Source organism: Pogona vitticeps, chromosome 3 (genome assembly GCF_051106095.1).
Source record: "Pogona vitticeps strain Pit_001003342236 chromosome 3, PviZW2.1, whole genome shotgun sequence".
Classification (NCBI taxonomy): Eukaryota; Metazoa; Chordata; class Lepidosauria; order Squamata; family Agamidae; genus Pogona; species Pogona vitticeps.
In genome coordinates, this window is record NC_135785.1 from 23,149,107 (window position 1) to 23,167,909 (window position 18,803).

The 18,803-nt window shown below is 39.7% G+C and overlaps 1 long non-coding RNA gene across 1 annotated transcript in view; it reads left to right on the forward strand.

The window, feature by feature from the left end:
* Positions 1-282: 282 nt before the first annotated feature.
* LOC144587785 (uncharacterized) overlaps positions 283-18,803 on the forward strand; it is an 88,688-nt gene continuing 70,167 nt past the window's right edge. The window contains exon 1 of the long non-coding RNA XR_013542929.1: positions 283-5,893. This is a non-coding gene — a long non-coding RNA (uncharacterized LOC144587785). The remainder of the gene's footprint in view (positions 5,894-18,803) is intronic.

Consider the following 18,803-nt stretch of genomic DNA (forward strand, 5'->3'; position numbering starts at 1 on the left):
CACCCATCGCCTGTCCCAGCTCCCACCAACCTAGCGGTTCAAAAGCATGCAAAATGCGAGTAGATCAATAGGGGCCACCTCGGTGGGAAGGTAACAGCGTTCCGTGTCTAAGTCGCACTGGCCATGTGACCACGGAAGATTGTCTTTGGACAAAACGCTGGCTCTATGGCTTGGAAATGGGGATGAGCACCGCCCCCTAGAGTTGAACATGACTGGACAAAAATTGTCAAGGGGAACCTTTACCTTTACCACCTGGATGTTCAGGCAAAGGCAAAGGCTGTCATTGGGAGAGCTATCTTGGCAGTTTGCTAGTCGCCCATTAGTATGCATTCACAGAGACCATGAAGAAGAAAGAGAAGTTACCTACCTGTAACTCTGGTGTGGGAGGTCCTGGCGCCACGTGCCTAAGCTCTAGAAGATTCTGAAGCTGCTCTGCGCAGGTGCAGATTAACCCATTAGTGTGAATTCACAGAGGTCCACTCGAAGAACCATGGTTATAGGTAAGTAACCTTTCTCTTTCAAAGCCCCAAGAATTTGAGACTAGCAAGATATCATCCCCCATCCCCTCAGGCTTTCCTGTTTCCTGTGAGTTTAGCTGAAATTCATACAGAAACTGAGTGAGGAATGGATTTTCCCAGGAAAAGTATATTGCTACAAGTTATTTATGTTGTCATGCAAAGTATTTGAACATAGTTTGGACTTGAATGGGCAACTAAGGTTCACTGACCTTACAAATGACCTGCTCCTCATTTGTTAATATTCACCAATCCTGCACCTACATTTTTAGATTCTGCTGATATGTAAAGGCCTGGCTATAAGGACTGTCACTGTGAGTGGCTATATTTCCGGATTTACCTCTACACCACTGCAAAATACCATGTGTTGTCACTTTAGTTCCCAGCTAGAACCATTCAGACATACAATCAGATATACCACACATCATGGACAATGACACTTCTTTCTCACAGACTACAGTGGCAGGCCTCCACTTACTTAAAGCCAGCCACCAAATGTGGCAAGATTATTCATCAGCAACAAGCTTCACAAAAGATGCAAGCACAGGAACTAGACTGTGGTGCCAATTCCCTCTCCTCGTCTACACCAGAAACACTAATTCAGTACTCAATATCATCCACAATATTAGGAGTTCATATAGCCGTATGAAGAAACTGAGAAATTAGGGAACATGGGTTATGGACCTTTCTGGAAAATTCAGGCTTTTCTGTCAGTGCCTGGAAATAGCTGGCTGGAAGACAGATGGGAGCAGTTTTTCCCAAGAACAGAACAGAAGCATCACCTGCATTTTATCTTGTTTAAAGAAATAGTGAGACAGTAGTTTGCAACCTTTCTGAAGGTTGTCAGAAAAGGTTTTGCAATATACACAGACAAATTAAAGAAAGCTTTTTGATCTACTATGGCAAGTTGATGTAAAGAGCAGCAAAGAAATGTAATGATTTGTGAGCCGTTTTACACACTCTGCTGGAGGACATGGTTTCTCTTCAGCTGGATAGACAGCCGATCAGTCTAAAGAATGTTGTTCTGATGGCTGACCAAATTTGGAGCAATAGGACACATAAATATGTAAAGATTCTGGGATCCAACCAAATGGAGAGAACTCCAGAGTGCTGGGGATAGTCCAAAAGAGGCTAAGTTTCACTGATCTGCAGAGAGGCAGGAAAAGATGGGAGCAAAAGGCCCTCGCCTCTTCTTCCTCTTCACCTTTCTGTCTGGAGCAAATTGCCAAGTCTGCTGTAGCCAGCACCCTGGTGAAGTGCTTTGGATGTGGAGTTGTTGACCACCTGTGAAAAGCCCAAAGTTGGCTAAGGAAGGACACAAGAGATTATCTCAACCCAAGGTCAAGGTAATTAGACCACCCAGCCAAACCCAGATGGGCAGGAGTACAGTGGAGAAAATTCTGCAAACACAGAGTTTTACTTCACCAGTCCACCACCCAAAGGAGCCAGTGTTCAAAGGGTTAACAGCAAACCAGCTCTTCTCAGCAACAGGAGCCAAAACAGTTCATCTTCCTAGAGAGCTATGGCTCTGCCTGGCAGATACTGGAATTTTTTACCATCTCTTCCAATGTCACCAATCAAGGAAGCAGCTGGGGCTAAAATAGTTTCTGTGACACCAGCATTGGTGAAAAGAGCAGTGGCCATTAAGGTAGCAGACACATATTGCAACTTTCAAGTTGGGGATCAAGTTTCCATCGTTATGCCAGAAGAAGCTCAATGGGCCATGCAAAAAGAACAGTACTGTATATTTTTGAGAGTGTATTACAATGAAGCTTTCGGGAAGTTACTGCTAGAAGTTGTTTGTCCTCCAGCCCCCTGACGAGAGTGGCCAGCCGAGCAGAAGAGAACAGAGCTCTGGGCAATATTGGCAGGATAAGTGGGACCAGTGACATGGCAGGACGTGTGAGTGGATGGTCCAGTCTCAGGGGCAGTTGCATCGGTGGTAAATATCCCCATCTCTAATTACTGCCCTTAAAGATTATGGGGCAGACCTAATAACAACAGTATGGATCAGTCCTTTTTGAATGAAAGTCAAATTGCCCAGGACTTAAGATTCCCTGTGCAACTGTGTGATGGTGAGAGCCCAAAGACTCATTATGCCCCCATGGATATTGAATTTGAGTGATGGAATGGGGAGAAATGGACCCTAGTCCATTCTGGGCCTTCAGATCAAGCTTTTTTTTCTGGGCAAGGACCTGAGATGGCTACTCACAGCCAGGCAGCAGCTAGCCCAGAGGATCCCACCCTTCACCAGAAAGCAAGGGAGTAGTGGGTGCATAGACTCAGCAGTCTCACCACTGTTTTCCACCTTTTCAACGTCTAACTTAGGATGTTTCCGGATCTATGAATCCTCCAACAAATTCAGGGAACAGGTTTATTCTGACAGCTCAAAATGTAGCCAGAGGCATCATGAATTTTACTAGCTGTGTGGGTTGCCCCAGGTCTTTATTTCAGATAGAGGTGTCCAAATTGATAACCAAGGTTTTGTGAGATTGCTCAGCTGGAAAAGAGACCTACTGTGGCTCATCAACAGGGACTTGTGGACTGTTCCCAGCAAACCTTGCAAAAAATTATCAAGGCTTATGTGTTGGAACATTCTAGAGACTGAGATGCGATTGGGCTTTGCTCCATCTCCTTTCCTGTATCTTGCGATGCTCTCCAAGAAGGTCTTTCTGGGTATAGTCCAAATGGGCTGGTGTTTGGGCACGATTTGCAAGATCCTTTGAGTCTCCTCAAGGAAGACTGGTAGAGGAAGTTTGCTAAAAGTCCCATTCCGATTGCTGAATTTGTGAGGCTTTAAAATGTTCATGAAGTAGCCAGAGAGACCCTGGAAAAGACTCAGAGTAAGCAAAAAGATTACCATGATGCCAGGATAAAGCATTTTGATTTTAATGTGGGAGATCAAGTGCTGGTGTTAAGCCCCATTAAATGTAGCAAGCTTCAGATCATGTGGAAAGGTACTTTTGTGGTGAAACAGAGGCTTAGTGCTGTGAATTACCTGACTGAAAGGACTAGAACTGAATTTAAACCTAAAATGTATCATGCCAACAGTTTATAATAATATGTGACTGGAAATATAGTCCTAAAATGTGCAGTCAGAAAAAATCCAAAGGAGGAAACTGTAGATGTGTTACAGTAGTAGAATTTCAGGAGGCTGGAGGGGTAGTAGAATTCTTTTTGTCTCTTGAGATGACCAGTTTTGAACAAGAAAGACTCCACTAGCTACCAACCCTTGTTCTCAGATTTGTTGTTTAGTTGTTAAGTCATATCCGACTCTTTGTGACCCCATGGACCACAGCATGCCAGGCCCTCCTGTCTTCCACTACCTCCCGGAGTTTGGTCAAATTCATGTTGGTCGCTTCAATGACACTGTCCAACCAGATTAGGCAGGTAGAATCTCCCTATCTTAGCACAGTATTTGTGCAGGGGACTGTTAATTCATTCCTCCCCTTGTTCTACAGTACTTAAATGCATGTAGAGACTATTGAAAGGGAAGTCAAACTAACGGTGTTGGATGTAATCAAACCTTCATACATTCCTTGGGCTTCTCCTGTTGTTGTAGTCCTTAAACATGATGCCTTTGGTTATGTTCTTGATGAAGTGAGGTGTTTGGTGGACTATTGAATCAAGTGACCCAGCCTGATCTTTACTCTATGCCTAGGATGGACCACCTGATAGAAACTTTGGGTAAAGCTTTGAGATCACCAAGTGATACTGGCAAGTGTCCCTTGATAAAGATGCTTCTGCAAAGTCAGGTTTTATTACCCATATGGGTTGCACCACTTCACTGTGTTCCTGTTTGGCGTACAGAATTATCTGGCTACATTCCAGAGGCTGATGAATAGCTTATTGGCTGGTCTGCTATTTACATGCGTTTTATATTGATGATTTGGCAATTTTTAGCCAGGACTTTGAATATAATTTACATCACTTAGAAATCATGTTTCAGTGCCTGTAGCACACTAAGTGTTAAAGCCTAAAAATGTCGGCGGGAGAAGACAAAGTTGTATTTTTTATTTGTATTTTTAGTTTGGACAAATCCAACCCCAGAAGCCAAAGTGCATTGTGCTAAAGAATGGTTTGTGAATAAAAAGCAAGTTGCGTCCATTTTAGGACTGGCTGAATACTAATGAAAGTGTATACCACACTTATTTACCATCACAAGTTCTTTAACTTGTGTAAGACTTACATAAGAAATGCTTGTCAGTAAATGTTCAATGGACAGAGACTTGCCAATGGGCCTTTGATACCTTAAAGACTAAGCTTTGATCAGTCTTTTGTCCTGCAAACAGAGGCTTCTGAATTGAGCCTAGGCACAGTGTTGCTGAAAAAGGGTTCAATGGAAACTTTCACTCTGTTTCTTTCATTAGCAGGAAGCTCCTCTGCAGAGAGAGAAATCACCATAAAGGAGTATTTGACTGTTTCTTGGACTATGGCAAAGTTGAGGCCTTATTTGTCGGGATGTTCTTGCTGCAGACTGAGCACATTGTTTGACTTAGTCACATGCATAATCACAGCCAATGTTTGCTATGATGAAGTCTAGGACTCCAGGATTTCAACTATGAGGTTCAACATATTAAGGGCCACGAAAATCTTGTGGCAGATGGGTTGTCCAGAATGCATTCTCAAGAAGAATGACAAATGGGGTGTGGTAGGTGGTGACTCTGTTCTTGAATTGTTACGGGATGAATGTATTTTGTATGCTCACTTTTCCGATTTTCTATACCATGAATAATTTGCTTTGAACATTATTTTCACAAGCTCCATGCTACTATGTTTTCTTAAATTTGCCTCAGCTTACTTAGAGTAGCTAGCCTGCGTGCTCAGATAGAATAGGAAATAACATGGGGAATATGTGTTTTAGAAGTAGTTTAAATAAATTTATTAGCTTTAGGAATTGGTGTTAAGTTTTAGTCTGATGAGTACTTTTACATGCATTCTAAATGCAGTTTATCCTTTTATATGCCATAACCACAGTAGTTTCATGCTTATTTGCTTGCTTTAGCTGTTGCTCAGGCTGAATGACCTTGTATCAACAGCTCAGGAAGGAGAGGTATGTGAAGAAACTGGAGAACATAGGTTATAGATCTTTCTGGAAAAGTCTGGCTTTTCTGTCAGTGCCTGGAAACAGTTGGCTGGGAGACAGGTGGGAGCAGTTTCTGCCAGTAATGGAATGGGAGTACCACCTGTAGTTTATCTTTTGAGGGAGGACTTTAAAGCCAAGTCAGCATGTTTCCTGGTAGTGGGCTAATTGGAAAATGACTTCAGCTGTGTGAAGGGAGAGGAGCAGAAAATGCTTTTGTCTTTGTGAGCATTCGAGGGAACTTAAAAGTTCATTTGTCAGACCATCTCAAAACACCCAGAATGTAGTATTTAAGGTATGTAAAGGGATTCAGAAGTTACTTACTGCACTTACCCTATCTTTAAGGAAACATTATGCTCAATTGTTGTCCTGTGATGCTGTGTGGGGAGGGATGCACTCTGTGCATGCTTCAAGACTATACTGATGTTATGCTAGTGTGCAAGTATTAGGTAGCTTAATTCTAAGTGTTCTTATTTTCTGGTGTGTTTCTTTGTATTGCTTCTGCCTTAAACTCTAAAAATTTATGTGCATCAAATGTTTTGGATGCTTTTTGAAACCTTTTGAAACTCCTTGCCTTTTTGTCTTTTTTACTGTTTTTAACAACATATAAAATTCTCTGTGCAATTGTTAGCATCTTTTGGCTTGAGGGTTTATGGTACTTAAAACCAGGTATTGCCTTGACTGGCTTTTTTCTGAATGTGGTGGCAGTTCTACTTTGCTGGTTTGGTATAATACTCAGAAGCACTTAAGCGTGGGGGTTTTGGACCTCTCTGAAAGCAATGCTTAGTCAGGTCAGACTAGAGTGTTGGGAGATAATCTGGATCAGGCAGGTTTCCACATTTAACAGTCCTGCGCTTACACACTCCAGGATCAACAGGGTAATGTGTTTAAATTGTTAGTGCAGGACTCCCTGAATCTGGTGGCCCATCACAATCTGCTTCTTCAATGTGACATATATACTGTACATCACATTATATATGTGCCATCATCTACCTGTAATGCTCCACTGCATTCTATAGGACCAAAAGGTCAGTCAAAAGAAGAAATGGGTAATATATTTGTTGCCAAAAAAGCAATGTTAATAACCTACTGGTAGAACACTTCTGTCCACCCAGACACACTCTGACCTCAAGGTGATCATCCTTCAACAAAAATAGCTTCAAAGACAAATTCCAATAGTAAAGTTTTGAAGAATTCATCAATAGTTATCTCCCATGGTTTGAATAGGGACAAAGTCCCGCCCCGGCCCCGTTATTTTGCTTGCCAATGCTGATTTTTCTAAATTGCCATCCACTTTTTGTTTATTTCATGACAGAAGTTGATAAACTGCATAATCTACTAGCTTAATTAATCAAAATCTATGCATTTTATTGCTGAGTTGCCTTAAGCACTCTTTTCAGTGGAAAAGTGCGAGATAAATTTAGTAAATGAGTAAATAAACTGAGGCAGTATCTCTGAAAAGTAAGCGAGGAGAACCCACAGAAGCAAAGCAGTATAAAAAGCTACAACGAAGTATGCATTTTATTCATATATACTGCAACGGTGGCAAAAGAATGAACAAATATGAACTTCGAAACCAAGAGCCAGCTTCTGAAACATTGGCAACTATTGAGAAGGAATCACTGTGCTGCAGGCACTCAAGTTAATTACACAATGTACTCTGTTGTGGCTTGTCAAACGCTGTTTAACATTATGGCCAATAGCTACAACGGTAAAAGATAACCCAAGGAAGAGAAAGACCAGAGAGTAACGTGAACCTTTCATAGATGGGACTCCTCTTTCAGGGATACATATCTTTCAATAGTATAGCTGGTTTCAAAGAATGCACCAGCCCCTTTTCAAACTGGTAAACCTACATATCTCCTCAAAAGAGATCAGAAAAACATGGTTGTAACTGTCACTGTGTATTACTCCAACTTGTTTCCTGAAATCTCAGATAAATGCTGAATATAAATCTGGATGCCATTTCAGCAAATGCATGATTCCATCTTCATATTTATCAAGCATGGAAGTAGGAAGACTTTATGTGAGACTAATGCATGGGTTGGAGGCAGGTGCTTTTCCTTCTCTTACATCTCCCTGTTGTTTTTGACATACCACCACATTTTCCTTTTGAAAGTACCCTCCTACCTGCTGATTGAGTGATATTTCTTCTGGGAGTGTTCTCCTAAACTCTACATTAACATTAGGGAGAGGAGATGCCCCCCCCTTTCCTTCCCTGGTTATGCTGAAAGTGGTCCTAAAAGCCTGCTCAGGGAGAGACCATTAAGTATTATTTACCATTTCACTCCATCTACATTAAATCTTATTTAGTCTACAAGTTGTTAAATATTTGGAATGGAATGGGAAAGTGGGTAGCATTCTCCCTGTTTTGCATCCTCTTTGTTTATCTCTATTTACAAGTAGGAGTGACTGGCTCCACTGTTGATGCATTTTAAACTGCAGAAAAGACTAATAAAACAATAATGGGAAGGGGTGGCATTTCAGATTTCTCCTCTATGTACTTTTCCCCTGACATTATAATGTTTCCGATCATATGGATTTTTCATTTTCAAAGTGTATAGCTCTTCTAAAATGCTCTTACCTAATAAATGAATTAGTACAGAAAAGTGGGGAAGCTGCACATGACATCATAATGTATTTGCCACATATAACTACAAACCAAAGGAAATAACCTGCAATGGTTGCATTCGAAAAAGCAGACTATAACTGATGTAATGGCAGTTAAAGGACATGTAACATTAGTTCAAAAATCCTCATTAACTACTGAAAAGATAACTTTAAAGAAATATTAGGAAAAAGACAAGACTGCCATTTTGAGCGGGTTCTTCATTTGCAGTTTGGACCCAGTTTCAATACTTACAAAGGTGAGTAGCTAAATCACTGAGCAGCTTTCTGTGGGAATGAATTATGTTAGATCCATTTCTTAGGTACTTTGGGCAACACAGCATATTTTTTTCATGAAATACTAATCTCCAAAACACCTTTGTGTTCTTCTTAACAGCCTTGTCCAGTCTTACAATATTTTAATAATACAGTGGTGCCTCACATAGCGAGGTTAATCCATTCCGGATTAACCCTTGCTATGTGAAAACATCGCTGAACGGATCAAGAAAACCCAAACTATTCCAAATGGGCCGAAAACTCACCGTTCAGCGATGTTTTCCTATGGCCGGCAGCCATTTTTGCGCCCTCCCCTCGCTTACCGAGGGCGCGAAAACGCTGCGCACGGCCATTTCGGGGCTTCCGGTGGCCATTTTGGAGCCGCCGAACAGCTGATCCGCGGGTCACAAAGCGAAGGTCGGTAAGCGAAACGCTTACCAACCTTCGCTATGCGAGTTTCGCCCATTGGGGCCATCGCTTTGCGATCGCAGTTGCGATCGAAAAAACCCCCTCGCTATGCGGATTCGTCATTCTACAGTGCGCTTGTTAAGCAAGGCACCACTGTAGTTGCAAAACTGCCCTAGAGGTTGGCACATATATGTTGGCAACGACATGGACTGTCAAGGAAAATTACAGGCTTGAGCAGAATGGAGTGTATTAATGAGAATCCATAATGATCAGGAGTGTTGAAGCTGAGTCAGGATGACTCAGCAGAGCTGATGCAACTTATGGATGATGCAACTAGGGATGATGCAATGTGTGACCTGATTGGTCCTGTATATGTATATATGTATGAATTGTACAGTCAGTTGTATCTTCTTCCTGCTTGAAGATCACTTCTACATGTTATGCTGCCAGACTGATGTAAATACTGCTGTAAATACACGTTGCTGAAGAAAATGCTGCTGGACTGTGTGTGAGTTATTTCTGGACTGCGAATCACTCTGCTAAAACTGTGATTTGCGTTAAGAAACGCTGACATGGACACTGACCAATAAATACTCATCATTGCTTGGTTCAAAATGAATTCTCTTAAAAGCCAGCAAAATTTCTCATTCTGCCTCTGCAAATGCATATTTTGCCCCATTCAGAAAGATGTAAAGAATTTTCAAAGGCAGTGACATCATTATTAGCCCCTTCTGCCTCTCTAAGATGTTCTGATTATAAGTCACACAGGAAAAGGTTTTCTGTAGCTCTTAACTATTCAAATATTATTTCTGGATTTCCAGAAATTGGGAGTTTCAAGGCTAATTCTTTAAACCTTATTTTTATTGACTTGAACATTGCCAATACTAGTTTTTCCCTTTCCTTTTCCTGATTTGAGGCACTTGTAATGAGCAACTGGTGTGATGTCAGCCACAGTCAAAACATTGAGGAAGTGATTAGAGGTAGTCTTAAATAATCTTTCATCCTAGACAAACATCTGTCAGTTGCCTCCTGCCCACATTCCATGCCTTGTTTATAAAGGATGCACATGCCAAGGATTGTGTAAACACACACAAACCACACATTCCACTTCCTTGCTTTTATGTACACTTTTGTTTACTTGCCAAATAGTAAGGACATTGATGCAAATATGGCACCAACCATAGCCAGGATGGATTTTGGTTTTGGATCTATAGTCTACCATGCCACTTAAGATATTATACCACCCATATAATCAACATCATCATTTTGGAAGTGTAGAGTTGGAAGGGACCCTATTTATCATTGAGTCCAGCCCCTGTCAGAGAGGAACTGTGGGAAATCGAGCTCCCAATCTCTGGCTCTGCAGCCAGATACCTAAACCACTGAGCTATCCAGCAGTTCTATTTCCAATTACAATGTATGAATGTGAAAACAAAACAATGAAGAAAACAGACAAAGAGGGAAAATTGACTTGAAGTGTGGAGTGGGAGGACAGTTTTAAAGATTCTATTGACTGCCAGGAAAACAAATGTTAGTTCTAGATCAAATTAAGCCTGAACATTCACTGGCCACTAAAAAGAACTGAATTGAAGCTACAGTATTGTCCTTTGCATATATCAGGAGAAGGCAAGACTCACTAGAAAAGAAATAATGCTAGGAAAAGCTGAAGGCATTGGAAAAGAAGACCAACATCAAACAGATTGACTCAATAAACTCTGTAAGATCTGAGCAGAACTGTTAATAAGGACCTTTTGGAGATCATTATTTCATGGGATCACCATAACTGGATAAGATGTCCTTATTACATCATCTTAGATAAAGGTTCCCCTTGACAATTTTTGTCCAGTCGTGTTCGACTGTAGGGGGCGTTGCCCGTCCCTGTTTCCAAGCCATAGAGCCAGCGTTTTGTCCAAAGACAATATTCCATGGTCACATGGCCAGTGCGACTTAGACATGGAACGCTGTTACCTTCCCACCGAGGTGGTCCCTATTAATCTACTTGCATTTGCATGCTTTCAAACCGCTAGGTTGGCGGGAGCTGGGACAAGTGACGGGCGCTCACTCCGTCGCGTGGATTCGATATTATGACTGCTTGGTCTTCTGACCCTGCAGCACAGGCTTCTGCGGTTTAGCCCACAGCGCCACCATGTCCCTTTACATCATCTTACTTGCTTGTAATTTTCTGTGGGGCACTCAAAATGCTAGATTTTTCAATGGTCTATCTATTCCAACTCAAGAAAGCTATCTTTTGGACTATAATACTCAGAACATACCCTCAGCACCATGGCCACTTTGCCAGGAAGTTTTTTTGGCTACGTTTCCTGGCAAAGCTGTGCTCTACTTAAGATCAAGACATCTACTTGGTTTTTTTTTTAATTTTATTAACAAACTAAACTAAGAAAATCATATAACATCAAACAACTACTAAACATTGTGCTCTCCATCACCGGGACCAGTTGGGAGATGCAACCTTTTACCTCCATGGGTCTCCCTTCCCCTTCCAAAATTGTAATGACTGTTGCGAGGATGTTTTCCCCCTCCCCTTTATAAATATAAAATTGATAAATTCTCTCCATATATCTGTAAATTCCTCCTTACTTAACACTCCCTTCTTAACTTTAAAATTACATGTTAATCATTAATAGCTATATCCAAAACTTTTCGATGCAGATCATTTAACTGGAAATTATACATCCTTTTCCAGTTTGTTGTTATAATCAAACTCACCACTGTTAACAAGTTGGAGACCAATTCTTTAGTTGTCCAGTTACATTCCTCCTTTTCATATATTGATAAATATATTTTAGGCCATACCGCTTAACTTAATTTACTAATTTCATTTATTTCTTTGAAAACCAATTCTACCATACTGTAGTCTCATAATCCTACCACACATGAAAATACGCATATTTCTCCCTTGAATTGCAGAGGTCTGCACAGCACGGTTTTTGTTGCACGTGGATTTTTTTCAGTAAATAAATAAATACGATATTTAAATAAATACATATTCAAGAAATACTGTGCCCTTAGCCACACAGAACTCATGAGTTCAAGACTGAATGGGTCAAAGTGGTCTAGTGAGCCCCAAACAAAACATCTCTAATGAAGCCTTTAAATCAGAGTGTCATAGACATCTTTAAGGTTACATGTTACTGTATGGAAAAGATTGTCAGCACTATGGAAGGGAACCTTGGTAGACAGAACTGTTCAGTAGATGTGTATTAATCAACTGTTTATGCTTTGCAGTTGTGGGGGGGCATAAGACTTATACATGAATTTTCAACTACACAGCTTTTAACCCCAGCATTGTTGAAGGGGAAACTGTACCTACTTTTTGGCACTCTCTCCAGCACATATGTCTTAGAATAACTGGCATTTATTTGATTTAATTTCACTGGCATTAAGTACCAGCTCCAAACCAGCTTACAAAGTTTTTCTTTTGTCCTTGTTGCTGTTATTGTCATGTGCCTTTAACTTACGGCAAACCCATGAATGAGCAATCTCCAAAATGTCCTGTCCTCAGCTGCCATTGCTCCGTTCTTGTACACTCAAGACTGTGGCTTTCTTTAGGGAGTGAGTCTGTCTTGTATTTGGTCCTCCTATTTTCTTGCTGCCTTACACCTTTCCCAGCGTTGTTTTTTCCCCAGAGAATCTTGTCTTTTCATAATGTCCCCAAAATAGGTCAGTCTCAGTTTCAAAATTTTTGTCTCTAGAGATGGTTCTGGCTTGGTTTGATCTAGGACCCACTTGATCACCTGGCAGTCCAGGGTATCCGCGAAGCTCTCCTCCAGCAACACAATTCAAATGAATCACTTTTTCCTGTCAGCTTTGTTTACCATTCACTCATATACATGGTGATCGAAAATACAAGTGTGTGGATGACCCTACTGACATAGATTTCAATATTCTAATATTCCATACATTTTTCCCAGACACAGCTGCTTATTTCTTCCCTAGATCAGATTCCCATAATGTTTAAAATAAATCCTCATGATCTTTTGCTTCCAATAATATAAATATTACTTACTGTTCTTTTAATTACTTTATTTTCACCTGCATTTTCCTTTTGTAACAAGATGTCTTCACATTGAGGAAATTACGGAGGAGAGGTGAAATGCTAGACAATTGGAGGGGGGCTAACATTATCAGTCTTCAAAAAGGAGTAACCAGGGAACTGCAGACCAGTCAGCCTGACATCAATTTGAGGGGAAAATTCTGGAGCAGATTATAAAGCATTCACCTTGAAAACAATGCAGCAATAGTTGGATGCCAGCATGGATTTGTCAAGAACAAATCTTGCCAGACTAATCTGATCTGTTTTTTGATCAGGTAACCTCCCTGGTAGACGGAATGCTGTAGGTGTACTATATCTTGACTTCAGCAAATCCTTTGACAAAGTGCCCTATGATATTCAGATTATCAAGTTAACCAGGTGTGGGTTGAATGGAACAACTGTCAAGTGAATATACAGCTAGTTAAAGAATCATACTCAGAGGTGCTTATCAATGGTTGCTTCTCAAACTGAGAGGAGGTAGTGGAGGTAACAAGTGGGGCACCACAAGGTTCAGTCCTGGGCCTGGTAATCTTCAACATTTTTATTAATGACTCTGATGAGAGAGTGCAGGGAATAATCAGATTTGCAGATGACACAAAATTGGCTGGAATAGTTAATATTTTGGAAAACAGAAACAAGATTCAAAAATATTTTAACAGGCTTGAGCATGGGGCTGAGAACAAAAGAATGATTTTAGGGGAGGTAAGCACGAAGTTCTACACCTGGGAAAAAAACCCCAAATGCAGTTACAAGATGGGGAATACTTGGCTCAGTATTACTACGAGTGAGGAGGACCTTGGAAATGTAAATCAGAAGCTGAATACAGTACAAGCCAACAGTGCAATGTGGCTGCAAAAAAAGGCAGATGCAATTTCAGGATGCATTAACAGAAGTAGAGTCTCAAAATCCCATGAGATACTAGTCCCCCTCTATTCAGCACTGGTTGGGCCTCATCCTAGAGTACTGTGTCCAGTTCTGGACACCACAATTTCAGAAGGATATCAACAAACTGGATTAAGATCAGAGCCTGGAAACCATGCCCTATGAAGAAACACTGAAAGAACTGGGCATGTTTAGCCTTGAGAAAAGAAGACAGGGAAAATAGGAAAGCACTTATCAAATATCTGAAAGATAGTCATACAAAGGAGGGGCAAGATCTGTTCTCAGTTATCTCAAAGTACAGGACACATAACAATGGACCCAAGCTACTGCAAGACAGATTTAGTCTGAATATCAGGAAAAATGTATTAATTGATAGAGCAGTACAACAATAGAACCAATTACCTTGGGAGGTGGTGAGCACTTCAGTGCTAGAGGCATTCAAGAGAAAACTGGACAACCATTTGTCAGATCTGCTTTCATTTGTATTTCTGCATTGAGCAGGGGGTTAGACTCGATGGCCTTATAGGCCCCTTCCAACTCAATTATTCTATGCTTCTATGATTCAAATTTTGTAAATTCCCTATACAGTGGTGCCTCGCTAGACGATGATAATACGTTCCACTGAAATCGCTGTTTAGCGAAATCGTCTAGTGAAAAGCATTTCCCCATTGGAATGCATTAAAACCTGTTTAATGCGTTCCAATGGGGAAGAATCGTCGTTGTCTAGCGAAGATTGGCCATAGGAAAGCCGTTTTGCGAACCGCAGATCAGCTGTTTAAATAGCTGTCTTGCGAAGCTTAGGTCCTGAAAACACCCGTTTTGCGAGCATGGAGGGAGCTGTCAAAATCGTTGGTTTGCGAAGCAGGGACCAAACATTGTCCAGCGAAATTCCCCCACAGGAATCACTGTTTTGCGAATCGTTATAGCGATTGCAAAAGTCAATGTCTAGTGAAAAACTGTCATGCAGGGTAACTGTCTAATGAGGCACCACCGTATAAACTATTTCTTTTTAACCAATCCTTTCTCCAGTGCTCTAACTGAATAATATTATACCAAGATAGTTTATACATTCCTATCACTTATTTTATTTGCTTTTTATTCCTCATTTTTTCTAAGCAATCTTTTATTTTAATAACTTATCTCTTTCTTAATAAATTAAAATTTCTCCTTTCAAATTTTCTGGGAATCTGTCTAATTCTACCATCAGGATTCCAATGTAAGTCTTATATTTCTATATTCAGCCAAACTAGTTTATTAGATTGAGTTATAATATCTAGTATATTTCCTAATTGACTAGAGATATGTTATAACTTTAAATTAGGAAGTCCCAGCCCTCCAGCTATTTGATATTTACACCATTTCTTCTTACTAATCCTTGACTTTTTATCTCCATTATAAAACTTATTATTTATACTTTGCCAGCCTTTTAATTCTTTTTTTCACTTATCTTTATTGGTAACATTATAGAAAGTTTATCTTAGGTAGAATCTCACCTAGAGCAATTCTGCCAAATCATGAAAATTTTCTTAAATCATCTAACATTTTTAATACCTTGTTTCAATATTTTAAAATTATCCTTTCAATCTTTTTAATTTAACTGGAATGTTTACCACTAAATATTTCATAGATTTCAAATATTAACATCCATTTCTTTCATAAGTTTTATTTTTCCTCATTACAGTTAAACACCAACATATCTTTTTATACCAATTTATAACTCTATTATCTCTCCAAATTCTTTTAAATGTTGTATTAGCCTCTCCACAGCATTTATTGGGTTTTCTTTTGTTAATAAAATAATTTGTGCAAATAACCTAATTTTAACTCATATCTTTAGTACTAATACCTAAAATTTCTTGATGCTTTCCAATATTACTTCTATGACTAAACCAAACAATACTAAGGAAAGGGGACATCCTTGTCTAGTGCCACAGCCTAAAGATATCTCTGTCCTGTTATTCCATCACCTACATAATGGACCATCTCTTCCCACTTGAGTCTGTTTTCTTGTTATACCTGCTCCAGAAAGGCTATCCTCTGTGTTAGTTCAAAACTAAGTTGCTGCTAACTGGCAATGTATGAGAGACACTTTTTAAAATGGCCTGCTTCGGCTGTGAATGTTATTTTTTTATGGAAACCCGTAATGGCAAACTCTGATAGCTTTCTCCCATCTTGCTATGATCTTTATATCCCAAAGATATAATTTCCATTTAACAAAACCCATATTTTATATTCTGTCTTATACACTAATAGTCTTAGTTTTAAATTTGTAATTACAATTTTCTGAAGTTTCTGTTCACTTATTCAGGGTTTTCTTAACAAAAAAAGTGCAGTATGAATAATTTAAAAAAATTAAGATGCATTCTGAAAACAAGGCCATAACAAAACCTTACTCTATGTTTTGCAGTTGTAAAACCTTTCAAAAAAATTGGTGAGAGTGTGAACTGGTTTTCCCTCAGCTTAGTCCTTGAACGAGAGTGATACATCTGACCATAACATGTTTATAGATATTTATGTGACCAATGAAAATGGATTCTAAAGCTTGCCCGAAGACCTGCCCACTAGGCTGGGGAGAATCCAAAGTTGGGAATGATATTCCTTGAAATTTTACCCATTCTCACGGCTCTGGCAGTGTCCATCCATATTATTTTGTATACGTTAAATGGAGTCCAGAAAATAATGCTGTAATGAAAAGGGCTAGTGTTTGTGTTTCAGATCTACTTTCAGTTTATGCTAGGCACCAGTATGAACAGAAAAAGTGCAAGAATTCCTACTTATGAACTTTATTTAATATGGTCAACAACTCATGGCAACTGAGAGCAGGAGACTCAGAATCCTTTGTGACTTTATGTAATTCAATGATCTAATAGTCCAAAGCTGGTATGGTAGAATTAAAGGTCAGATATTAAAAAACTGGATACCATTCTCTGAACCAAATGCCATTTCAAGGCCTGTGTACCTATTGAAACCATTCTAAGTCAAAACACTCTCTTGAATACAAAATCATTATTTCCAAACTTGAGTGAAATGCTAAGTCAAAATGATTCAATATTATGATCAGTGCACAAAACTATCACATGTAGCCTTCTTGCTCGGCATATCCTGTTTTAAACAAACCAAAGCAATAGATTTTTCTTGACAAAGTGGATTGTGAAGTCCAGCCTGTGAATACACACCTCAAGCAGTGTAGCTTATTATAGACCTTTATGCCTGTAAATGTGATTTTCCTTTCTTTATATACTACACTTTCAAGCATTCCCTACATCACAGTCTGCTCTCTTTTAAATATGAAACACTTAATTTTCATCCCACTCAGAGGAGCAACTGAAAGCAAGAAACAGGTAGTTTCCCTTTGTATTAGGGATATTCTGCCTTTTGTCTTATCCATAGCTGTGTTGTTAAACACAGATGCATTTAAGGTGCTATTTTAATACTTGATAGACAGAATTTCATGTTACAGTATATTGCTGATTTCTTGGAAAAGATACAAAGAAGCAGACAAATGAGTATCACCATCAGGGTACTGATTTGCAGATCTAATTGTAGGGATGCAAAGCTATCTCCTGTGTTTAGGGGCATCTTCTTAGTGGCTGTGATTGCACTGCTTGCATCGCACTTGTTTTCTCAGAATGTGTTGCCTTAACATTCCTGGATATGGTGCACTGTGGGTTAAAAGAAAAGAAAACATGGATACTGATGTGTTCTCCGTTTTTGTCACCAACAGTGAAGGCTCCAGAATTTCCCTCATCATGTTTCATGGTGGCAGTAGAGCTGACCAACTGTACTGATATTGTCTTGGAAATACACAGCCAGACGTCAGCAGTATTGCAGCCTTAGAGTCAAAAGCATGCTGAACCAGACTCACTCAGTAGAGACTCTCATCATCAGTGGAATCACAGGTGATGCTAGCAAGTATTACAAATGAAATCTTCTTGCCTGTCTGTAGTGTACTGTTTGTGGGCAGGCATCATGACCAAGGCAGAATATTGCACAGCACCATGTATTATCCAAAATGGAGCTTTACTGTTTGCAACACCAAATTACTTTTTGGACTCCCACTCTGGAAACCAACTCGCAGAACAGTTTCCAGCTGCCAACACAAGGCCAGTGTGTCGAACAGCCATAGGATAAAAAGATGCAGGGAAAGTAGTATTATTATTCTCAGCACTTTAAAATTACTACTAATACATGGTCATTACTCTCATCATAACTCTTTCCAGTTACATACTAGGTTTCAAGTGTCCAAGGTGCTTTACAACATTATCTTAGCAATGGTTGTAAGGTATTATCTCCATATTGCACTTTAGGAGATATGGCTGAAATAATAACAGATCTACGAAGGCATCCTAGTGAACTCAAAGGTAGGGTGTCATTAGAATTGAAGACTAGGCACCACACTACCATATTAGTTTAGTATACAGCAGTCAAGGAATATCACTATAGAGGCCAACTAAAAGACCACAAAAAAAGTTTGGGAGATTATGAAAACATTTACCACCTCTCTCACCACTCCACAAGAACCAAACAAAACCAAGAATGGAAGACACATAATTTTCCTAATTTTCAGAAGATATTGGGTAGGTAATAAGTGAACAAGTATAGCAGTTGGTCTGTGAATGAAGAAGTGTACTGATCCAAAGGGCAGACTGGATGTTTTAGGTAATCCAGACTCTGATACAGTGAAGGCAGTCCAAACCATTTGATATCCCCTTGAAGTTGAGCTCTTTTTCTATCAGGTATCTCCTTATTTGGTTGTATGTGGACATGATGTACTTTAAAAATTAATACATGATTGCTGTTCTGCATTAAGGGCTACCAGCCCTCTGTATTAAAGGGGTACAAGGCAGCACACCACAGTCAGGACCAACAGCGAGAATAAAATCCAAATTTTAAAAAAGGCCTGAAGACTGCTACTACTGTATTTATCAATTCAGTTACAGCAATGAGAAGGATGGAGGGTCACTTTTATTAAATTCCT